Source organism: Grammomys surdaster, unplaced genomic scaffold (assembly GCF_004785775.1).
Source record: "Grammomys surdaster isolate TR1022 unplaced genomic scaffold, NIH_TR_1.0 126531, whole genome shotgun sequence".
Lineage (NCBI taxonomy): Eukaryota > Metazoa > Chordata > Mammalia > Rodentia > Muridae > Grammomys > Grammomys surdaster.
The window spans coordinates 7,718,639-7,745,364 of NW_021621323.1; the positions used below are offsets into that span (position 1 = coordinate 7,718,639).

Sequence of the window (26,726 nt, forward strand, 5' to 3'; positions counted from 1 at the left end):
AGAGAGAGAGAGAGAGAGAGAGAGAGAGAGAGAGAGAGAGAGAGAGAACCTTTAGGATGGCCAACGAATTACCTTCCATTTTTTAGAAAGACTCTATACCAGTGGTTCTCCACCTGTGGGTCACGACTCCTATGAGGATCTAATGAAATTTTCACAGTGGTCACATATAAGATATCATGCATGTCATATATTTACGTTATAATTCATAACAGTAGCAACATTAAAGATATGAAGTAGCAACAAAAATCATTTTATGATTGGGGGCCAGCACAACATGAAGAACTTTATTAAAGATTTAAAACATTAGGAAGGTTGAGAACCACTACTCCATGCTAACTGGTAAATGATTTATATTGATTTTGTTTATTTAATAATTGTTGTAAAATGATTTACCTCTTCCAAATACTATGATAATATGACTTCTGCATTTCTAAGATTTTCTCAATCTCTGTGACTTGAGCCTTTAGTCTCATTAGTAAAAGTTCTCACTTTCAACAAAATATCATGTATTCATCACTTTGTAGCTGATGTTTCAAGACATACTACTTATAACAAATTCAAAAAGAGTTCATCTAAAATACATTTTAGCTCTCTGTTTGATCCTTTCATGTTTAGAGCCAAATTCCCATTGAAATTGTTGCTGTATGGCATAAAATAAGGACCAAGCATCACTTTGTACTTTATGGACATTCAGCTCCATTGATCGAAGACATTATAAGTTATAAAATTAAGGATCACTAATTAAGTGCTACTTTTCTGAATTTTAAACATAATGTTCCAATGTTCTCTCTTACCCAAAATCACCTCTAGGAAACTTCCTGCAGATTTATCTTACCTTTACTCTTGGTAAGCAGTAGTCCTCATCCCTGTGCCTCAGGGAAAGTCACATATATGTAATCATCTTAGTTCTCATGTACACTAACTTTCCCTATACATTCTTTACCAGTTGTTGAGTGATACCCTTAAAATTCCATGTCCTGTTAACATATTTACATTTGTTCCCCTTTGTTTTTATTACACTGAATTTAATCATTTTTAGAATTGTGCTAGTAAATGTTTTAAAATTTATAATTAAATGCTAAATTTTAGAAGTTTCATTTATAAAGTCTTCTTCAGATTTATTTTGTCTGTCTATTTTTCACATATCTATTAATCTGAACAGTTTTATTTTTGTTTATACATGAGATGAAATATGCATCTATTTATTCTGCTCAACTTTTAATATTCATTTAAATTTTCCAATAATTATTGCAAAGTTGACATTATATGTTTATGGCCTCTTTTGAACATGATATTTAATCCATTATTTAAGAAGAATGGATACAGAAAATGTGGTAATATACATAATGGAGTACTATGCAGCGATTAAAAACAATGACTTCATGAAATTCGCGGCAAATGGATGGAACTAGAAAATGTTGTCCTGAGTGAGATAACCCGGACACAAAAGAACAAACATGGTATGTACTCACTGATAAGTGGATACTAGCGCAAAAGCTCACAATGCCCATGATACAACCTACAGACCATATGAAGCATAGAAGGAAGGAAGACCAGGGGACTGATGCTTCAGTTCTGCATTGAGGGGGGAATAGGATGATTGCAGGTGGTGGAAGGAGAGGGCGACAAGGGAGGGAGAAAGCATGGGGAGAAAATAAGGGTGACAGTATCAGAAACTGGATGAGATGTGAAAGCGTTACAAAGGGTCAGAAAATCGATCAAAAATAGGTATAAAGGGGGATGAGGAACTGGGGAGAGCCACTGGAGGGTCCAGACTCTAGTGAAGCGTGAGGCTCCCAGGACCCAACAAGATTGACTTTAGCTGTAATGAACAGAGAAGGGGGAGATAGAACCTGTGGAGACCACCTCCAGTAGATAGGCACGGCCTCTGGGCCACCCACCATCTCAAAGATTTTTTAATCCAGAAATGTTCCTGTCTAAAGGAAGAACAGGGACAAAAATGGAACAGAGACTGAAGGAAGAGCCAACTGGGGATTGCCCCACCTATGGATACATCATGGCTGCAGACACCAAACTCAACACTGTTGCTGTGGTCCAGAGGTGCCTGCTGACAGAATTGTAGTGTGCCGGGTACCTTGAGAAGTCTGGCCAGCAACTGACCAATGCAGATGTGGATGCTTGGAGACAACTATCAAACTGAACTTGGAGAACCTGGTGGGGGGAGTTGGGAGAAAGACTGGTGGAGCAGAAGAGGAATGCAACCCCATTGGAAGAACAACATAAGTCTGGCCTGACTACCCAGTTCTCACAAAGTCTAGATTACCAACCAAGGAGTGTACCTAGAGGGATCTATGGCTCCAGATACTTATGTAGCAGAGGACGGCCTTGCCTGACAGCAACAGGAAATCTTCCCTTGGTCCTGGGAAGATTTGATGCCCCAGAGTAGAGAGATGCTAGAAAGGTGGGGCAGGAGAGTATGAGTGGGTAGGGGAGCACCCTCGTACAGGCAAAGAGGAGGAGGGAGGGCAGATGTGGAATGGTTAGTGGAGGGGTAAACAGGAAGTGGGATAACATGGGATGGGGGTTTGGTGGAGGGGTAACCAGGAAGTGGGATATCATGGGATGGGGGGATTGATGGAGAGAGTAACTGGGAAGTGGGAAATCATTTGAGATGCAAATGAATGGAATGATTAATAATAATAATACAAAAGAATTAATGAACTTGGAAATTTTTACCTTGATAAATAGACAGTAGGGATGCAGAATATTTCAGTTCCTGTTAGAAAACTTTAGCAATTCCTAAATTTATTTATTTATTTACATTTATTTATTTATATAGATTGGTTGTTTGGTGAGGTGATTCTCCTTTGTTTCATGTTCCTTGTGTGCATGTCTGAACCTTTGAAGAAGTAACAACTTTCCAATCTTTGCAGACTGTCTTTATCTGGAAAAACTCTTTTCCCATAACCCCATCCAGACTGTCCTGGTAATAGAGCATGGTGCAAAGATTGGCTTATTGCTGGACTCTTAGCAGACTGGCCGTTTGCCTGAATAAGTAGGTGGGTAAGTCTGAAGTCTGTTTCTACAGAAGTGAGTCCTAAACTCAGAACCACTGGGTACACCTCTGCAGGGCTGTAGATCCGGTTGGGCAGAGTTGTAGTGCCTGCATATCTGCCACACCGGGTAGCTGGAACCGTGGCTCAGAGGGCAGAAGAATGGGAATTTGATTGAATTCACTCCACAAGGCACAGGGAGGCCCTGGGTGGGTGGGTGGGGGGTGTATATGGGCTGGACCGGCCCACAACCAAAAGGGGCGAGAGAGAAAAGCTCCAGAGGCGCCCAGCTGCATGGATGAGACTCTTGGTCGAGGTGACTTACTTGGCTGGGTCACTGCTGGTTCAGCTAGCTTGCTTGAGTTGACAGGCCTCCATAGGGAGATTAGGCAGCAGGGCATTGGTTGAAGGCCCCCTCTACATTTCTCCAAAGACAAGAGGAAGTCCATGGTTGTAAAAGGTTTATTGTCATGGGGGAAAGTGGATGAAGCTGTACCCCACCCCCATGTCGTCAGGGCAGGCCTGAGGTTAAATGTCTTTTGCGAGTAGGAGGGTCTTGGAAAGAATGCTTAATTGGCTACACCCTCTGGCCTTCAAGTATCTCATTAATATGGAGATGTCTTGATGCTCTATGGCCTGTAGTCATGCCCTCTATCTGTGCTATATGACCTTAAAGCTACAAATCTTTCTTTGGGAGGGGCTGTGGATGGCTGAAGCTAAGCAAGAGTAACCAAGGCCCAGGAGCAAGGCCGAACTCCTACCATCCCATTAGGGTATCCAGGGTTCAAGGCCTGCACTCGACCAGGTACCCAGCTACCTATCACAGCCCACCACCCCACACACCTCTTGATTACAACTTTAGAATTGGGCCTGGATAGGAATGATGATGACAGTCCTGGTTCCAGCAGTCTCAGGGTCAGCTTGAAACTAATTTAGGAACATAAATAAGCCCTAGGGAGGAGCCATTGGTAATTAGTGGCTGCTAGGGAAGGAGGGTCCATTCCACTTAGGAATGGAGCTCAGCCCATGCACACACAGGCAGCAGTGTGTGGACTCTGAGGCTTAAAATCTTCAGATGAGCATACGAAGTTGGCAGAGAAAAGTAATGGGAATAGCAAGAAATGAAGGGGCGGTAAAAGAGGGTAGACTTATAAAACACATTATATATAATTATAAAATTATTAAACAGTAAAAGTTTTAAAAACGCAAATGTTTTATTCCATAAAGAAACTCATGATTATATAGTGAATCCAAATGTTTTGAAGATATTTGCACATAAGATGGTAATCATGAAGGGAAATCTCCAACAGCATAAGCAGTGAAAGAATTTAAACTCACATTCCTTATGAAATAAAATTCTTAAACAAGAAAAAATACATATGTATGTTGTTTTGTTTGAAATGGTAATTCAGTGAAGATATATTATAAAATAATTTTATCTTTTTTGCACTTCAGACATCATATTTTGGAAAAAGAGACAGTAAGAAACAATTTGGAGTAAGGCTTGGAAATAAGGGAGGTCACTGAGTAAGTAATGTAAAATTTATTACCTTTACTATTTGTGGGTACTGGGGCCAAAATGAGCATGTTAGGCAAGTGTCCTACTGAGCTGTACCCCTGGTCCTTCGAAACATAAATTTTGCTTAAAATACAGCTGTCATAAAAGAAGTAATCTTTTATAATTCAAGAAGTCATTTTAGGGTTGATTCTAGACTACTGTGTAACTCCAACAGAACTAGGTACAAGAAAGCAAATATTTGTTTAAACGCAGTTGCTTGAGGAATTGAGGAAAAATATAATTTGTGATTTTATCGGTATTCCTGCATAGATGAAGGTAGAGAATTTTGCAAAACCATTTCAGAGACAATATTTAACAACGGAGGTGAACAATAAGATTCCTGCATGTAAGCCTTTGACGCAGAGTGCCACAAAGCTGTTGGCTAGACATGTACAACCCTGTTTAGTTGCCAAAATGTTCTTTCATGTTTGAACTTAACAATAATAAAATTATTACAATTTTTTAAACACACCAAAAATATTTCTTTTAATTTTTCTGGATTGGAATTGATCATCATATATATGAAGATATGTATCTCTTACCAAACACCGAAAATGAAAATTTCAATAATCTCTGAAGTTCATCTCAGTTTCTGTGATATTAATATGTCTGTCTTTAGTTTAATCATAACCCACCATGCATATAATATAATATAATTAATATAATATAATAAATATAATATGTTGGCTTTAAAATTTATTACTGAAAAAGGATGAAATGCTAGTTAGTAATGGTTAATAAAATAAACATACATGATAAAACATAAGAAACAATTCATTATTGCTAGTTAATTCTGAAGAGCTAGTTTTGAGACAATACTGGACTTTGAAAATCTTTGATTTGGGACAGAGAGTTAGCTTAGCTGTTAGCATTTGTTGGTCTTATGGAAGACACAAGTTCAGTTTTCAGCACTGACATGGTTGGCTCACAATCATCAACAACTGCCTCAGAAGATCTGAAACCTTCTTCTGACCTTCAAGGAAGACACACACAGACACACAGACACACACACAGACACACACAGACACAGACACACACACACACAGACACATACACAGACACACAGACACACACATACATATATATATATATATATATATATATATATATATACCCACACACAATCTGCAAGCTTACATATAGATAAAGCATTCATCACATAAAACAAATCTAAAAATTCTTTACCCACAATTAATTACATATCTTATGTGCCTTTAACAAGGTCCAGAGTGATTGACAATTTCCACTATTGGGAAATTCCAAAATGTACTCTACTGGTCGCCAATTATTAATTATTTTTTACTATATTCTAAAAATCTGAAAACTTCTCTGAAGCAGCTCCTGGACTCTAGACCGATTGTTTTATATCTCTTTAAGGAAGCAGCAATTAGACTTCCTGCTGCACATAGCCAATGTGCTTATCATCTGACGGTGGTGTGATGGGACTCCCAAAGGTCAGACATTAATTCCAGTTTCCAATTCAATGGGATGATTATCTGTAAAGTTTCTGGGGGTCACTTTGTTTTTGTTGCAGTTTTTGCTTGCTTGTTTGTTTGTTTAGTGTGTATACCATTAAATATGTAGGAAACTAAAGTGCTAAGCATAATTGAAGATTTCCAATCTAAGGATGAGATTTTGACTAATAGATTAACATTTTGAAAGTATAAAACTGTTTCGTCAAAGAATTTAGAATGTGAGATCATCATAGGTGTAAATCACAAATCACAAATTATGTCCAAATTTACAGACTTATCAAGCCACTCTTTTTTTTTAAATTTTTATTGGATGTTTTATTTACATTTCCTATGTTGTCCCCTTACCCCATCCCCCACCCACCCAGGAACCCACAATCCCCTCACCCCTCCTCCTTCTTCTCTGTGGATGTAACCTCTATCTACCCCCCCACTCCCACCTCCCCACCCTCAAAATTCCCACCCTCTGGGGCATCCAGCCTTCATGCGGTCAAGGTTCTCTTCTTCCACCTATGCCCAGCAGGGCCCTCCACTCTTACATATTCAACTGAAGTGCTGGATCCCTCCCTAAGTGCTCCCAGGCTGGTGGATAGACCCTGGGAGCTGGGGTTGGTTGGTATTGTTGCTCTCTAGCCGGGCGATGGTGGCGCATGCCTTTAATCCCAGCACTTGGGAGGCAGAGGCAGGCGGATTTCTGAGTTCGAGGCCAGCCTGGTCTACAGAGTGAGTTTCAGGACAGCCAGGGCTACACAGAGAAACCCTGTCTCAAAAACAAAAAACAAAAAAACAAAACAAAACAAAACAAAAAAAAGACTCAAGCCACTCTTATTATACCAACTTATTCTTTAGTTTGGTTCACACAGTCACAGCTCTAATGCTGCATTATAATATAAAATAATAATCACCCTGGAGCGGGATCTGTGTGTGTGCTTGATACAGGGTAGTAGTTTGGTTCAGAAATATGGTTTTCATTTCCATGTAGTGCAGAAGGAGAGCAGCATGTGCTTATTGAAAAGGCAGAGCAGGAAAGCAGGGCTGTTTTCACCAACATGCTAAGTGAGAGGCTATAAAACTACAGTTAGAAATGGGAAACCTGACAGGCCTGACCTCAGAGGTCATCTCTACATATGAAAAACTGCATGCAAAAGGCATGTCTGAAATTAAAAGCACATGCTGGGTGCCGCAGGCAGATTTGTTTCCATTTTTGCTTTCAAAAAATATTGCATATTGAACACAAATATTATGAGGCAAAAAAAAATACTATGTAGAAAGCGAAAGAGACAGGGTGAAGCCTTAAGTGGAAATGACCAAGCACGGGGGAGATGCTTCCTTGTTACAGTTAATAATGTGAAACATGAACTGCTTTTTCCATACAACCTTCTCTATACACAAGCCACTGGAAGGCATCTCAAGTGATTTTCCTACCTCTATGACTTGAAGTGCTCCACTGACTCCTTCAAACTGAAGATACATACTGTCACTCAAAAGAACTGATAGACAGATCTTTCAGGAGGATTTGTTTGTGTCCATTGTAGGAGCCATTTGAGCCAGTGATCATTAGCAGCCATTGACGATAGGTGAATTTTAGAATATACCATATGTTTAAAAATCCTTAAATAATATACCAAGCAATAATCAACAGAAAGGATGCAGCTACCCATGTGAAGAAGTGGGTGAGGAGTGGTGATATGGATTTACCCAGGATGATGAACAACTATTGACTGGCTCTCAGCAAACATGGCCCTGGCCATGATGCACACATCAATATATATTTTTAAACAGCAGGAAAGCAAAATACAGTATGTCTGCCTTTTATTTGGTACTATTTCCATTTGTGCTGAAAATCAGTTTATTCTGTTTTGATATTTTATCTATAGAAATAAGCTAACAGTACCTGCAAAATTATGCCTACATAATTATGCCTGCAGAATAAAAAGAAAAGATCACTTTTGAAATCACTTTTCTAAAAATTATTAATCAACAAAAATGCCCAACAGAATGGAAAGGCTTCAATGCTTCTCTAGATACAAAAATTTTGCGTGTTATTGTGACAATAGATCATAGCGAAACTGATTTCAGATTTGTAAGTCACTGATCTTGAGAAATATTGGTTAATGTCTCCTTCTTCTTCGAAAAATTGATTATTCCTTATGGGTTAGTGGATATGCTGCTAAGGTGAAGAAAATCCTTTTCTAACTACACATCCATAGCCAAGCTCAGGTCATAGAAGGCAATACATGATAAATGGCATCACTCCTGCTCATTTTCCCATCTTATTTATTTTTTACTGTTCAAATTTGCAAGCAAGAAAGAATTACAACACAGAAATACTATTTTCAATCTACAAGCCATTGCCGACTGGTCATGAGGCAATCCTTATTGCTGGGTTACTCGTTGTTTTGGAGAATTTTCAGAATTTAAAGCAAGTACGTATTTTAAAATAAATTTCATATTAGAAAAGACTTGAGTACAGATACATTGGGAAGACAATACAGAGGGTTTTCATAACTTCACCCTTGGTATTTTCAATAATGAATGCTATAATGGTGTATACACCTAATGAATCATTATGAATAAATTGTTATTTTATCTTAACAAATTTAGTTAATATTATTAACTAAAGTTAAGACTTTTCTCAAAGTTATTGTTTTACCTATGCTGTTTTTCTATTCCACAAAAGATACCAAGCTACACCTCTTTAGGCTACTCTAATATGTTAGAGTTTCTTAAACTTTGAGTTTAGTTAAACTTGACAGCTATTTCATATATTGTTCTTCAGATTAGATTTTATCTGGCATTTTTCTCATGATAAGAGGAGAGGTATGCATATGTTGAGGAGAAAACAATAAAAATTAATTAAGTTTTCATATGATATTAAGGGATTCCTATTACCAGTGGGATATACCAGTATTGACGTTGACCTTGGCAAGTGAGCTGACAGAGATTTGTCAAATTTTTGCACCATAAAGTCAATAACACCCAGCATATAGAACATAAGGACAAAAAATGATTGACAACTTCATCAAATTAAAATCTTTCAATGTAAACTACTGAAAAATACTAAAGGATGATAAAATAAAAATGTGGGGGAGAGCATATTTACAAACTATAATCCAACAGGAGAATAGGTAAATAACCCACAAATCTGGAAAGAAAAATAAGTAAATAAGAAAATTAGTGACAAGTAAAAGCCATCAAGAGACAGATCAATTAAGGGAATATCCAGTAGGTACATGAGGAGTTCTGAGCATCTTAATCATGCAAGTTCCAAATGCAATGCCAGTTGCCACTCACCACTAAATGAATTTAAAAAAGTGATACTTTCCATCTTCCAAGATCTCCTTCAATTTCTTTCTTAAGAGACTTGACATTCTTGTCATACAGATCTTTCACTCCAAGGTATTTTATATTAATTGTGACTATTGTAAATGGTGTCTTTTCCCTAATTTCTTTCTCAGGATGTTGATCCTTTGAGTAGAGGAAGGCTACTGATTTGTTTGAGATAATCTTATATCCAGCCACTTTGAAAAAGTTGTTTATCAGGTTTAGGAGTTCTCTGGTGGAATATTTGGGGGTCACTTAAGTATACTATCATATCATCTGCAGGTAGTGATCTTTCCAAGAGTTTTTCCATAAAGGCATGTTGGATTTTGTCAAATGCTTTCTCAGCATCTAATGATATGATAAAATTTTTTCTTTGAGTTTGTTTATATAGTGGATTACATTGATGGATTTCTGTACATTGAACCATCCCTGCATTCCTGGGTTAAAGCCTACTTGATCATGATGGATGATTGTTTTGATGTGTTCTTGGATTGTGTTTGCAAGAATTTTATTGGGTATTTTTGCATCTATATTCATAAGGAAAATTAGTCTGAAGTTCTCTTTCTTTGTTGGGTCTTTGTGTGGTTTAGGTATAAACATAATTGTGGCTTCATAGAACAAATTAGATAGTATTTTTTGTTTCTATTTTGGGGAATAGTTTGAAGAGTATTGGTATTAGGTCTTTGAAGGTCTCATAGAATTCTGTACTAAAACCATCTGGTCCTGGGCTTTTTTTTAGTTGGGAGACTTTTAATGACTACTGCTATTTCTTTAAGAGTTATGGGACTATTTAGATGGTTTATCTGATCCTGATTTAACTTTAGTACCTGGTATCTGTCTAGAAAATTGTCCATTTATTTCAGATATTCCAATTTTGTTGAGTTTAGGCTTTCATAGTAGGATCTGATGATTTTTTAATTTCCTTAGTTTCTATTGTTATGTTTCCCTTTTCAGTTGATTTGGTTAATTTGGATACTGTCTCTGTGCCCTCTGGTTAGTCTGGCTAAAATTTATCTCTCTATTTTCTCAAAGACCAGCTCCTGGTTTTGTTGATTCTTTGTGTAGTTCTTTTTGTTTCTACTTGGTGGATTTCAGCCCTGAGTTTGATTATTTCCTGCTGTCTACTCCTCGTGGGTGAAGATCTCAGAAGATGGAAAGATCTCCCATGCTCATGGATTGGCAGGATTAATATAGTAAAAATGGCCATCTTGCCAAAAACAATCTACAGATTCAATGCAATCCCCATCAAAATTCCAACTCAATTTTTCATAGAGTTAGGAAGAGCAACCTGCAAATTCATTTGGAATTAAAAAAAAAACCCAGGATAGTGAAAATTATTCTCAACAATAAAAGAACTTCTGGGGGAATCACCATCCCTCATCTAAAGCTGTATTACAGTGCAACTGTTGGTATTGTTACAGAGGCAGACAGGTAGATCAATGGAATAGTACTGAAGACCCAGAAATGAACCCACACACCTATGGTCACTTAATGTTTGACAAAAGAGTTAAAACCATCCAATGGAAAAAAGACAGCATTTTCAACAAATGGTGCTTGTTCAACTGGTGGTCAGCATGTAGAAGAATGAAAATTGATCCATTCTTATCTCCTTGTACAAAGCTCAAGTCAAAGTGGATCAAGGACCTCCACATAAAACCAGACACACTGAAAGTAATAGAAAGAGAAAGTGGGGAAAAGCCTTGAATACAGTCACAGGGGAAAAGTTCCTGAACAGAACACCAATGGTTTATGCTCTAATATCAACAATAGACAAATAGGATCTAATAAAATTGCAAAGCTTCTGTAAAGCAAAGGATACTGTTAATACGACAAAACAGCAACCAACAGATTGCAAAGAGATCTTTTCCAATCCTACATCTGATAGAGGGCTAATACCCAATATATACAAAGAACTCAAGAAGTTAGATTCCAGAGAATCAAATAACCCTATTAAAAATGGGGTACAGAACTAAACAAAGAATTCTCAACTGATGAAACTCGAATGGTTGAGAAGCACCTAAAGAAATATTCAACATCCTTAGTCATCAGGGAAACACAAATCAAAACAACCCTAAGATTCCACCTTATACCAGTCAGAATGCTAAGATTAAAAACTCAGGTGACAGCAGATGCTGGCGAGGATGTTGAGAAAGAGGAACACTCCTTCATTGTTGGTGGGATTGCAAGCTGGTATAACCAACCACTCTGGAAATTAGTCTGGCAGTTCCTCAGAAAATTGGACATAGTATTACCTAAGGACTCAGCTATACCTCTCCTGGGCATATACGTAAAAGAAGCCCCAACATATAATAAAGATATATGTTCTATTATGTTCATAGCAGCCTTATTTATACTAGCCACAAGCTGGAAACAACCCAGATGTACCTCAACAGAGGATTGGATAAAGACAATATGTTACATTTACACAATGGAGTACTACACAGTAATTAAAAACAATGACTTCATAAAATTCTTAGGCAAATGTTTAAAACTAGAAAATATCATCCTGAGTAAGGTAACCCAATCACAAAAGAATGCACATGGTATGCAATCACTGATAAGTGGATGTTAGCCCAAAAGCTCAGAATACCCAAGATAGAATTCACAGACCCCATGAAGCTCAAGAATAAGGAAGACCAAAGTTTGTATGCTTGGGTCCTTCATATAAAGGGGAACAGAATATTTAAAGGAGGAAATACAGAGATAAAGTGTGGAGCAGAGGCTGAAGGAAAGGCCATCCAGAGACTGTCCCACCTGGGGATTCATCCCATATACAGTCACCAAATCCAGATACTATTGTGGATGACAAGAAGTGCTTGCTAACAGGAGCCTGATATAGCTGTCTTCTTAGAAGCTCTGCCAGAGCCTGACAAATCCAGAGGTGAATGTTTGCAGCCAACCACTGGACTCAGCATGGAGTCCCCAATCAAGAAGTTAAGAGAAAGGACTCAGGAAGCTGAAGCAGTTTTCAACCCCATAGGAAGAACAACAATATCAATCAACCAGACCCCCCAGAGCTTCCAGGGACTAAACCACCAACCAAAGAGTACACATGGTGAGACTATGACTCCAGCCACATATGTAGCAGAGGATGGCCTTGTTGAACATCAATGGGAGGAGAGGCCCATGGTCCTCAGAAAGCTCGATGTCCCAGTGTAGAGGAATGCCAGTGTGGGGTGGTGGGAGTGGGTGGGTGCATAAGCACACTCATAAAGATGAGGTGGATGGAATAGGGAGTTTTAGGGGGGCAGAAACCAATGAAAGTGGATAACATTTGAAATGTAAATAAAGAAAATATCCAATTAAAAAAGTGATGCTAACAAATTCCTGTTAGAATATACAGTAGGACCACTGGTGCGTTTTTGGTGGAAATGTAATACAATAGGCACTGTACACAACTGCATAAAATTATTTTTGCAAGTTCTTTAAACTGCTAAGCAAGCAGCTACCAAAAAAAAAAAAAACCTATCAGTGTTCAGCTGAGCAGTTATGATGAAGGATTTAAAGCTCGCTCTCCTTCTTAAATGGTGTTTAGATATATAATAGATACTTGATTTAATGTATTTCATTTAAATCAGACACATAAAGGTGCTTAACCATGGGGGCTGTATAAATAGGTGATATCATTATTAATAATTGTCTGAGTCCTCCCTTATCTACTATAGATGTGCCTGCATGTGAGGAGAACCTGAATTTTACCCTAGATGTCTAGACTTGGGAATGCATGGGGCTCTATAGTTACTCTCCACAAATTCAGCACCCTGTCTATCAGAGATAGAGTTCAAGTGAGTCAGTATTGGAGGCTGGAAAAGTCCTTTCAGATGACAGAGCATGTGAATGAAATGGGACCTACTCCTAGTCCAGTTTTCTCTCATGATCTTTCTAGGCCCTGGGAAAGAGGCAGAGGCTGGAACTATGCTATTTCTCAAGCATGCCCCAGCATGCACAGGGGACAAGAAACCATAAAGTTCTTTGTGCACTCTGGTCCTCACAGGTGTTTGTGTTTAGTGTTGTCCTGGGGATAGGATGATGAGAAGCTCATGAGTGACAGCTTTCACTGTTATGAATCCACCTGAGATCAACCTCACCACTGGTCTCAAGAAGCAGTCCCTCTGAGACCTTAGTTTTTGAGGTCGACATACAATACCTCTGTGTTGTACCATCCACTCTACATTACAGCACTCTGTGGGTTTGTGTCTGACATTTCAAAGAACAAGGTTTGATGCTTGTACTAACATTCTACTGAAACAGTGCAGAATATATCTGTGGGTTCTCAAAGATAGGTATACATGCAGAAGAGTTAAAGTTGTCATACAAAGGATATGCCATACACCCACATTTGTTGCAGCACTATTCCCAATAGCTAAGATATGGAACCAGACTTGATGCTCATCAAAAGATGCACAAAAAACAAACATTTATATGCATGTAAATATATACAGATATAACAGAGTATCATTTAACCAGAGAGAAAAATAAAATCCTGCCATTTTCTACAAAATAAATAGAACTAGAGGAATCACATTTTGTAAAATAAATAAAACAAGTATTACATGATTTCTTTCATATGTAGAAATAAACCAAAAATGAATGGAATAAAAAGAAAGTAAACTCAACATAGAATAATAATTATGTAGGAATGGAAAGGTGTTTGCAAGAGATGAGGGAAAGAAATGAGAGAAATTTGGGTGGATTTGACCAATGCTATGTGTATATGGAAATACCACACTGGGCTCAATAGTATAGATGATATAGATCAATAAAATGGATGTTAAAATCCCTTAAATCTATGCAATGTTTTATCAGTGCCACTCTAATAAGCTAAGTGAATAGGCTCTGGAGCTCAGTTTGAGTTTTCCTTGGCAACAGATTCTATAGAAGGGCTTTAGTTACCATCGCGACATCTTCCTTCCAGCTACCAGTAAGGTAGGACTTTCTTACACATTGTCTTGCATGTATGTCCTACTATGTCTTGATCTTCTTGACAGTATACTGAAATGTTGAAGAAGGTTCCTATATTTATAATTGAGCCTAATGTGAAGAAAAAAACTGAAAGACCGAGATGTTTATTGAATCTCTGAAAATTATTCCGCTATACTGAGCATGGGTGAAGAACATTGGAAAAGTATTTTGGAGGAATGATTTGATTGCTAATTTGTTGGTGATGACATTTTCCTCATTTGTAGGACATGATAACTAAAAATGGGTGGAAGTGACCTTTCTCCTCAGCAGATTACTGTACAGAGAGGGCAGGATCAGTATATAATTTTCAGTGAATCACAATCAAATTACATTTAGAGATTGACTTTATTCAAGTTTGGTTTTTGATTTTATTTATAGCCAGAAACTAGAAACATCCTAGATGTCCCTCAAATAAAAATAGACAAAGAAACTGTGGTGCATCTACACAGTGGAATCCTATTCAGCTATTAAAAACAAAGACATCCTGAATTTTGCAGGCAGTTGAGTGAAACTTGAGAGTATCATACTGAGTGAGGTAACTCAGACCCAAAAGGACATGCATGATATATACTCACTTATAAATGGATATTAACCAAAAAACACAGGTTCTATGCTATACTTCAAGACCCAAAGAAGCCAAGCAAGCACTAATCTTATATTTTTGAAAATTTTTAGCATGGGCCAAGGACAAGGAAATGGGCTGCTTGGCAAGAATATGACATTAGCCAAGGACAAGGAAGTAGGCTTCAGGTGAGAATCTGACATTAGGCTAGAACAAAGAAGTAATTTCAGGCAGGAATCTAAATCTTAGGCTAAAACAAAGTAGTTTCGGGCAGGAATCTAGGCTAGAACAAAGAAGCAATTTCAGGCAGGAAGCTGAATTTTAGGCTAGAACAAGGAAGTAGGCTTCAGACATAAAAATGACTTTGGGCTAGGACAGATATTTTGGTCATCCTAATAAGCCCTTAGAAATGTTTGTGACCCCATAGGGAGAGCAACAATACCAACCAATACCCTATGTGCTTCCAGGGTCTAAACCAACAGCCTGGGAGCACATAGGGAGGGACTCATGGCTCCAGCTATATATATAGGGGAGGATGGCCTTGTAGGGCATAGGTGGGAGAGGAGGTGAGGAGGTCCTTGGTCCTGTGAAGGGTGGATGCCCCAGTTGGGAGAATTGGAGGGTGGGGAGGTGGGAGTGGGTGTGTGGGTGGGAGCACATCCTCATAGAAGCAGGAGGAAGGGAAATAGAATAGGGATTTCTGGGGGCGGGGGGTCATGGGGAAAAGGGATAACAGCTGAAATCTGAAATGTAAATAAAATATCCAATAAAATTAATTAAAAAAAAGAAAAAGTGATCAAGGGAGTGTTCATAAAACTTTGTTTATTGCCTTGTTCTTTGACTGTTTATGTTTATTGACTTGCTTGTTCTTTGACTATTTGCATCTATTGTATTGCTAGTTCCTCAACCTAAAATTGCCCTTAATACTTACATGTAATTAAAAAAGTATAAAAGTTAAAAGGAGGAGGGGGATGGGATGGGGGTTTCTAGGGAGGAGAAATGGGGAAAGAAGATGACATCTGAAATGTAAATAAATAAAATATTCAAAAAAAGAAAAAGAAAGAAAATTTTTTGGCAAAACAATGAATTTTTAAGTCTTTCAGAATTATAAAGTTAAGTAAATGTTTTTCTTCTTTTTATTAAAATATTTATATTCCAAATGTTGACACACACACACCCTTCCTGGTTTCCCTTCCCATTTGCCTCTGAGAATGTGCTCCTCCACCTTTCCATCCATACTCCTCTTCCACCTACCCACCCCCAGTTCACCTACCAACCCCCAGCATTCCCCTTCCCTGAGGTATCAAGTCTCTACAGGATTAGGTGTATCCTCTCCCACTGAGGCCAGACAAAGCAGTCCTCTACTACATATGTGCCAGGCAGGCCACAGAACAGCCCATGTGTGCTCTTTGATTTCATTTCTGGAAGCTCTGATGGGTCTGGGGTCTGAAGGGTCTGAGGAACAAAAATGGAGCAAAGATCGAAGGAAAGGCCATCCATTAACCAGCCCAACTTGGGATCCATTCCATGAGCGGGCACCAAACCCTGACACTATTACTGCGGCTTTATCTAAGCACAGATGAAATTGAATATCATTGTGCTTCAAGTTAACCACTAGCCTATATAGTCTGATCACTAAACTAACTTCTCAATTCTAACAGATCTAGACAGTGTCCAGTGTATAGAGTACAAATTGAGTGTACCCTGCTACAATTTAAAGGAAATAATTGTGATTTATCAGATAACTACTTTATATTTGAATGAATTAATTCTTATGGAGATGTGTAAGAATCATTCTGTATTATATTAGTCTATATTCTAGTCTACCTGAATGTATAGATAATAGTTAGTAATAATACTCTTCAAACACAGATTTTCACACTATAAAACATTCAGTATCACTTCTTACTATATGGTTACACAGATCCTCGGTGATACATTGTTTTACACAATACTTCAGAGGATGCATAGGTCCCCTCCTGATAAATGTTATTAAAACATTTTATCTAAGAATTGTCTAAACTGATTTTGAATCCAAAACAATAAAGTTTGGAAAGATTAAAAAGCTACTTTTATTAAAAATTTGAGAACCATAAAACCTTATATATGTATGTGTGTAGGAATTGAGTAATAATTTATGTATTTATTGAAGTCATTATCCATAGGATATTATAGCATTGATTTTAGATTCTGTCAATCTAGGCTCAAATGCCAGCTCTCTCACTCTCAGTGTTTGTAGATGTATATTCAACACTAAACTATCTACATATATGAACTTCTATATGTAATCATCAATAAAATATATACACTAAAATAGTGATATCAGTTATACTCTAAGAGATCATGTCCTTGTAGTTATAAGTATTTGAAATGAATAATAAATAAATAAATCTATCAACTAAATGCAAATCTACATTTTCTAAATAAAGCTTCATGGCCTTAAGCAGTGTGCAAGGCGTCATGTTACACATGCCTGATTAATGCCAGTAATATAATCTGCCGCAGCTTGAAACCAGCCATTGCCTCGGGACTCCTGTCCATGCATCTCTTGCCGCAATAGCTCACTTTTAAATTCTCAGGGGTGAATTCACATGAGTCTCTTCTGATAATTTTCCCCTCTGTCAGATATGACCAATGCTTCCTTAAAAATACCTATAGAAATCGACCTCCCTACAAAGTTTCTGGGTGAAGATGACAATCTTCATGGCTTCAAATAAAATAAACAGGATTGCAAATAACTCTCAGCATTCCTTTCTCTACAAAAATCTGATTTAGCTTGCCCAGTTGTTCTTGGTCTTACCTACATTTCTTAATGTTTCAAATGCTGGATTTAATTTATCTCCCTTTGTTCTCCTCTTTATCACCATTCTGAAGTCCAGTTTCTAGTTCTTGAGATTCCATTTGTCCTTTAGTAGTATAGGAATTTGAATACAAGTACAGCAATTGCAAGTCCATAGTTACTGACTGATGAATTTGTTCATCTCCTAATTCTGCTTGTTAACAGCAGGTATTATAGCATAGACATAGGATCGTGGTTCTGACACCAGCTCTATCAGCGACTGGATCAGTAGGAGGTCTTCATCGCTTTAAACTGTCTCATACTAACAATACCCCATTTCATCTCATCCAATATAAGGTGTTCACATTATAACTTTTGGAAATCAAGATACAGCAAACAGTGACGATGTTGCATCTTGACACCAACCTGCCAGTGGTGTCGACATTTTGACTTATCTTATATTGCTCAGACGTGTGGAAACAAATATATACATTGAACCTATTCACTGTCGGGCTACTTCCCTTGTGTCATTTACACTATATCACACCACAAGTCTGCAAAATGATCTAACCTACGTTTGAATTCCTACTTCTTATTTTTAACATCCTCAGAATAATAAACCAATAATTCCAATCTAAAACAAAACTTGCCAGTGCAGGCGTAGTAGTGGGACTAACGCATGCCAGGCAAGGTAACTATTGTAAATACAAATGGGAAGAAATCAAGGAACCCAGTGTGGTTGTCAAGGACAAGACGGGTTTTTGTGACTGAATTAAACATTTTGAGGAACCATCACTGTCTGTCGTTAGTATCAATTTGTTCAGCTGACTACTGACTTTTCCTAAGTGTTCAAATTTCAGGAAAATATGGCTTCAGTTCATGAACACATTGTATCAGTGAAGCAAAATACAACCACTTTCTTACAGTTTAGGTATAGCATTCAAGATTTGTACATAAGAATGTAGTAAATAATTTACATATAGTTTTTCTCAAAACTAGAGACAGAGAAACCATTGTTTTGATTTTGCCAGCAAGAACGTTAAAACTGATTGAAAAGATTAAACAATGTTTTGAATTTGAGTAATTATCAGAAAGATGCTAAATTAGTAAAAGTCCTGAGAGTGAATTATGAATGAAAGTGGTCACTTATGAATGCTAGGAGGTAAGCATTTTTAGAAGATTATTTTTATATTGACATTTGAGAAAGGTTTGAGCTAAATAAAAAAAAAAAGAAATACAGGTTAAAACATATGGCAATAAGAATCTTGTATGTTATGCTTATATAATTATTTCCTTTTCATCCCTAATAGCTGGTACAAATTGATGAAGCATTATATAGTTAACAGAACTTAACATCACTGAAATACGGTGCTACCTATCTCAAATGTCATTCTGAAGAATAATGTGTCATGAAAACTAAGCCGATGGAAACACCCACTGAATATTAGTCAGATGTGAGCTAATACATGGGAAAATGGAAGTCGTCTTTTCTGTCTGATAACACGGAGACTAATCATAAAAACAGTCATATGGGGAAGGTCGTTTTTCTTAACCTACCTGACATTTGTATGCATCTGATATTTTAGAGAGTGCTATGTCTACAACTCTGAAGCAGCAATGGGCAGAAGGTGAGAGTGGAGCACAGCTCCAACAACCAATGAAGGAAATCCCCCAGGGAGTTTTCAAGTGTGGATGCCCCTGCAGAATTACTCCCAATTGAAGCCAATGGGCCAGGCCTTTGTACTCCTACATCAAACAGTTACTGGATGTGTGATTCCCTGGGGAAGAGGCAAGGCAGTTTCTTGCAGCTGAAAGCAATTCTCAGACAGGGACACAGTTGCAAGTTGCCAACAATAAAGCTGGGAGAGTGAATATCTTGGCCTTGAAATGTACCAGCAATATAGCACACCAAAGCGTCTATTGTGCACATAAGCAGAGAGGAATATAACAAGATGCAATGTGCTTTATATTGGTAAATTGTCGTGTGCTGTTTCAGCTAATGGAGAAACTGACTCTGAAAGTGGGGTTACCTCCCCCATTTCAGACTCAAATGTTGGCATCAAAGTGTCCTCAAAAATTCCCTGTCTTGGGCAGGCTTCCCTCTTAAATCTGTAGCAAGCAATGCAGCAAGCAGCTAAGGGTTTAAAACATTCAGCTAGAATATAAATCATTTCCAAGAGAAGTTGCTATTAGTTCATCCCATGGTATAAAAGATGCTTTCAGGGGAGAGGCAGGGGTGGGGCAGGGGTGAGTCAGGGGATCATGCATGGAGAACGCTCTGCTGTGCTTGGACTCTTCAGGTTGTTTAGGGGATGAATGCAGGGCCTGCTTGATGTTATTACCTATCTTGCACTGCTTTGTGTTCTTCCCCTTGGGAATCTCACTGAAGGGGACCTTGCTCCATCCAGAACTCTAGATCTGGGAGTCCTCCCGGCTTCCTCAATAGGATTTCCACAGCTATTTCCACTGGCTACTGTGAATGCCCACTCTGACAATGTCTTGTTATTTATCTGATGCTTCTCTCTATCTGATACTCACTAATTATGTTCTTTTGCTTGGTATGTACTTAATGAACTCATTCAAAACAGAAAGGGAAGCAGTCATAGACTTTTTTCTGTGCCCTATGAACATAAGCCCCACTAACAGAGGGGTAAGTAAAGCAAGCAATGTGAAACAAACAAACAAACAAAAACAGATCCGTTAGACCACACAATTTAAATTACAGATTTAATAAATCTTAGGGAATCTATCAAATTTGCTATAGTTAATAGCTACACACATATATACATATATATACCCTATACTAACATATATATTTAGTATATAGTGTATATACTAGAAATTTGCTAAGGGTAAATTTTGCATTAGTCTTAGGACCACGGGGACAACTTGGTATGGTGAGCTACTGAACACTACACTAATGGTTACATGTCCTGAGGCTGGAAGTGTGGTTCAGTGGGAGAGTGCTTACCTAGCATGCACTTATTCTGAGTTCATCCATAGCAGTATTGCCAAAAAGAAAAGGGAAAAGACAAAAGAAGGATGGGATGAGTGAGAGAGGAAGGGAGGGAGAGAGGAGAGAATGAGAAAGAGAGAAAGGTAGGGAGAGAGGGAGGGAGGGAGGGAGGGAGGGAGGGAGGGAGGGAGGGAGGGAGGGAGACAAGAGAGGGATTGATTCTATCAGGCAAGTCATTCTGTCCTTTCTGGTCAGTGGTTCTTAGTTAATTAGGCTTTTCTGCTCCCAACTAGGTTGTCGTGTCAGGATACAGCCCTTCACTCCTCCCAGTTCCCTCCTATGCTCCCCCCCCACCCCATCCACTGCTTTTCACTTTCCCCTCTGTAAAGAACAGGCCTCTTTGACATATCAATCAAGTGTGACATAACAGTAAGACAAGTCACAAACAGGACTGGACATGAGGGCTGGACTAGGCAATCCAGTAGGAGGAAAAGGGTCCCAAGAGCAGGTTTGCCCCAACTTCCACCCACTTAATCAAGTACGTGACAAGTTAAAACATATGTTTGAAAAATGTACTTATTTTAAATAAATGTCCCTGGGGCAGGAACTTTTTTTCACCTTAAATATGACAACTTACATCAAATACAAAGTTTTGTAATTGAGGTCTTACTGTTTTCTGTTAGATCTGTAACTAGGACATTATTGAGACAGAAGATTTAGCTTTTGAAGGAAAACTAGCACAATTTGACTCTTGGCAGTGGGCTCCAGGCTGAACTCCAGGCATCAGCTATTTCTTTTCAGTGGTATCAAGGAGTTATGGAGCTTGACACCAGGCAGATGAAAGATTTCAATTAACTTTCAGAGTCCAAAGATAAACAATTTTTGTTGCATTTGTGAAGGAATTCTGTTTGGGATGACTATTTTCCAATAACTTTTACTAATGCCATTTTTAGTAAGAATCTGGAGTCCCCTGGGAAAGAGTCTTTAAATATATTTTGTTGGAGTTATTTCTATACATTTTACTTTTTACTGAAATTTTAAATAGTATTTTATATGCTAGTCCATTTGGTTATTGTAATGATAACTAACTAATAATTTTTAATATTTGTCATCTATTGTGACAAACTCAGCTAGATACAGTGATGTAGAAGTATTATGGAGAAGCTCAGGGATTCATCTCTGCTGAGTGGTCAGGAAGCCATTTATCACACATAGACTGGAAAGTACCTGTTCTTCCCTAAGGAGTAACCAAAACACCCTGCATGTTCCTCTTGAGTAAGTGTGTGGACCCATGAGCATATGTAATGGCTACATTTCTTCAATATTCTCAGTTACTTTACATACATCCAGTCAACTGGAAAAATAAATTTGTCATTTTATGAATAGTTATTTCAGAACACATGGTTGTACTCATATGTATTTGTATATTCATATGTGTAGTTAAATATATCCTAAGCATAGAAACACATCAATAATAGAAAACTCCAATTTATCTATAAATGTTTTAATTTGAGTAGATTGGGAGTGACAGATGAGAATGTAGTGTGTGTGTGTGTCTATGTGTCTGTGTGTGTGTGTATGTGTCTGTGTGTCTGTATGTCTCTGTGTGTGTGTCTATATGTGTGTCTATGTGTCTGTGTGTGTTTGTGTGTGTCTCTCTCTGTATGTCTGTGTGCATGTATGTGTGTGTCTGTGTGTGTGTCTCTGTGTATGTGTCTGTGTGTTTCTCTGTGTGTGTCTGTGTGCATGTATATGTGTGTGTCTGTGTGTCTTTCTGTGTGTGTGTGTCTGTGTGTATGTGTGTGTTTTTTTCTGTTTGTGTATCTGTGTGCATGTATGTATGTGTGTCTGTGTGTCTGTGTGTCTGTGTATGGTATCTTTGTGTGTCTGTGTGCATGTATGTGTGAGCGCATGTGTATGTGTGTTGGCTGAAAAATAGAATGAAAAAGTAATGACAGAGAATGAGAAAAAGTAGATTATAATTTGGTGTCATTTGCATTCTTGAGAATCAAATGTGTGACTAGAAGGTATTGGAGTACGGGTCATATTCCGCCTCCAGCATTAAACAATACTGATCTCTCTTCTCGCCTCCTATGTATTCCCTATTGTGGCCTCCTTGATCTATTTCTTTCTCTGCTCTTGGCTGTGTTGACAGCTACTTACTTCACTTTCATTTTTTTTTTTTACTTTTTTTCTATTTTTAGTTTATTGAAAATAGTTTTTTTTCATACAATATATTCTTATTACATCTATCTTCTCCTCCCCAAATCCTCCAACATCCTCCCCATCTCCTTCTTCTCTGAGTCCATAACCTTTCTACCATTAGAAACAAGCAGGGGTTTTGCAGATGCCACAGTCTACTGTGGTCAAGTCCACCACATTATTCTACATCTCGGCCAATGGTGAGCCCTTGGGCTTCATGTCCTTTGAGCTGTTTGCAGGTAAAGTTCCAAAGACAACAGAAAACTCTGTGCTCTGAGCACTGAGGAGAAAGGACTTGGATGGAAGGGTCCCTCCTTTTACAGAATTATTCCAGGATTCATGTGCCAGGGTGGGGACTTCACACACCATGATGCCCCTGGTAGCAGGTCCGTCTATGGAGAGAAATTTGAGGATGAGAATTTCTGAAGCATACAGATCCTGGCATCTTGTTCACGGCAAATGGTGAACCAAACACAAACGGTTTCCAGGGGTTGGTTTGTTTGCTTGCTTTTTTGTTGTTGTTTGGGGTTTGGGTTTTTTGTTTGTTTGTTTGTTTTTGCTTCGTTTGTTTGTTTGTTTGTTTGTTTGTTTTATCTGCACTGCCAACACTGAGTGGATGGATGGTTGCATGTGGTGTTTGGGAAGGTGAAAAGGAGCATGAGCATCGTGGTAGCCATAGAGCATTTGGGATCCGGGAATGGCAAAACCAGCAAGAAGATCACCATTTCCAACTGTGGACAGCTCTAATTCTTTTGACTTGTGAGCATCTTACTCACCAGACCATTCCCTCTGTAGCTCTCTCTGCAATAACGTGGGAGAATGTCCACGACCCCACCCCATGTGCTCACAATACTCTGTGATCTCTGCTCTCACTGAAGGCTTTGGGGTTCCATATTTTCCTCATTCCCCCTCCAAGTCTAGCTGGACTGCAGAGTTAAGTTTATGACTATGAATAAAAACTAAATACAAAAAAAAAGAAAAGAAATCAGTATCTTAAGAATAACAGTAAAATATAAAATAAACCAAACAAATTGGAATAGGGCAAAACAGGTACAAGAAAGATGCCAAAGGGAAAGCAGGAGAAACTAACATTTGTAGCAGTTTCTAAACAGTGATAAAGCTAGTAGTCAGAATATTGCAGAGAGGTACTTAAAAAAAATGGCTGTAGGGTGTGAATTTTTTAAAAAATTACATACGGTTTGTTAATCAATTTAAATACATTCCTTGTGAACTTTTTCTTTCTTTTTAAAATTTTTTTCTTGCTGGTTTTCAGAGCAGTTGTATGGTGCTAGTATGCGATTATTTAATTCCTAATATCATTGTCCACAGACTACATACACATTGTCAAACATCACTCAAATTTTCATTAAGCATTTTGCTTATGTTTTTTTTCTTTTAAAACTTTATTAGGTATTACTGACCCGATTGCAAATGGCTCAGATCATGAATATACAGAGATCAGTACCCTGAGAGGAATAAACAGACACACTAAGTGTGGACATTGGAGAATGGTTACAGATCACATTACTTTAGTAGAAGTGTCGTGCCTATATAAAATAAATGTTTTGAAGTTAACTCGATTGTTTAATTGCTTTTAACACATTATTCCTATATGTTTTAAATTTAGAAAGTTATCAAGTATAAATATGGTGAAAGTCTACATCAGGAGCAGCGCATTATTTTCAACTTAGATCTTTAACACATCCTTAACGTGGTGAGAGTCATTATTTCAAGATAAAACCACACAGGCAATAACCATAATTATAAAATCTGCTCTCACATGGCACTTTGTGATACACTCACAAAGGTAAGACCTGTTAATTCATCTGAGTCTCCCATGAGTCTTTGCAGTGGAGATTAACGTAAGTCCTCTTTCACAAAGGAAGAAAATAATGGTCAGATAAGATACTGACAAAATGATTCAGATAGAATCTAGTAGCTAATTTAGATCTGGAATAGAAGGTTTCATTGTGAAAATTACATTTTATTTACTCACTGTATTGGGGCATACTCATTACCTAGCACACATGTAGGCGTCAGCGGAGACGTAAGGGAGCCCATTCACTCTTTACATCATGGAGTCCTAGGGATCAAATTCAGGTTGCCAGAGTTGATAACAAGTGCCTTTACCTACAGAGCTCTGTCACTTGTCCCCGGACTAGAATTTTCTGACACCATATTCATACCTGTTTTCATTTTTTTAATTGTCTCTATGTTCAAAAATGGCTGCGGGAAGGATTAAGACTATGTAACTGGGTCTAGCCTTTGAGCTCTTAACAATATACTCTTACAGTTTAGACTACAATATGTGTCTGTTTCTGAAGGTTGAGAACATTTGTTTTAGAAGTACACCAAAGGAATGTTGACTTTAGATGTATCATCCCTGAGCACCAAGGACTTCTGAAATAATAAGGGACCTTACATGCTGTTAAGGGATAAATATTTACCTTTGCATTATTCCATACAGAGTGCTTTACTTGTATAAATGTGATACTATTCTAACCAATTGAAGGAAAAAATGAAAATAAAAAACCAGTAGATGTGTTTAGATATTCTTTGAGATAGCTCAATAATACATACTAGTCATAATAGTCCACTTCGCTAAAATATACTATAAAATACTATGATATCATAGGCCAGTTTGCTAGCATACAAATACATAGGAAAACAAGTAATATTGTGCCCGCTAGTATTATTCATAAAAGGGAACTTGAACTTCTTCAGACAACAGATGCACATGAAGGAGGAAGATCCAGGGCTGAGCTGAATCAGCTGGACAACACTGAATTCTGAATAATGCATTCCATTCTGTTATTAAAAATGCAGTATGTGTCAGTCACACAAAACCGGGTTTTCCTAGACAGAGCCTTTCCCATCCCTACTGTGTCTCACAGGGAAGAGAATGATTTTTCAGAAATTAAGGTTGAAGTCCTTAACAATCTCTTCCTTTTTCTTTCCAAATTTCTGCCAAAAGATTAAATTTAGTACATAGTTGAATTTGGAATATTTCACTCAGTAATGAACAGTGCCTGCCATATTGTCATTTCATGTGCATGTGTGTGTGTGTGCACGTGCGTGCGTGCGTGTGTGTATTTGTGTGGGTGTGAAGGACTAGTGTAAAGCTGAATATCCATAAAAGAATGCAGTAGCAGAAAAATAGTTCACTTTGTAAATGGGACTCATCTTGTCCCTTCTCAGTTTCCCTCTTGATAACACTTAATAATAATTACTTAATCTTCGTACAATAAATTAAAATTAAAACTTAATTTTACATATTTCTCTTAGAGTCAGACATTAAGAAAAGAGGAGTAACATAAATGGCTAAATTCTTGCTTTACAATTACTATCTTTCTCTATTAGAAAGGCGTGCAAGGAAATTAACACTACATTTTGCAAATAAGTGCTCGATTTAAACATACTCCATTGATAATTTGCTATAGGAATTTCCTGCAAAAATTATTCCTACTTGATGCTATTTTTCCAGAATTCCTGGTCTGCCTTACTGTGTCCAAGGTTTGACTAAACTCTTCCTCTGCATCTCCCTGGCTCACTGCAGATCTGTGAGGTGTTCAGGAGTTATGGCCTTCTTCCTTCCCTCCATGGCTACCTTGTTTTCTCCACTAGCTTCCAGGATTGGAGCTAGTAATCACTTTCTTTTCATATTGTCATAGTGAATAGAAGGATTCAGGTTCCAGAAGGAAGAATATTGCTCAATTTTCTGAAAAATAAAAATCGGGTACTGAGATCAAATATGCCAACCTTCTGCCTTGTGTTGATTCAGGGGTCCTATCTTGGCAGTTCCGAGACTCATTGTGAACTCTGGCTATACCACTCACCTCCCTTCTGAGAGAGGTTTCCATATGTAGCTATACAGAATTTGCTCTACAAAAGGGATCT

At 37.9% G+C, this 26,726-nt stretch overlaps 1 pseudogene; it reads left to right on the forward strand.

Moving 5' to 3' along the window:
* LOC114614746 overlaps positions 1-23,576 on the forward strand; it is a 62,091-nt pseudogene extending 38,515 nt beyond the window's left edge.
* Positions 23,577-26,726: the final 3,150 nt, after the last annotated feature.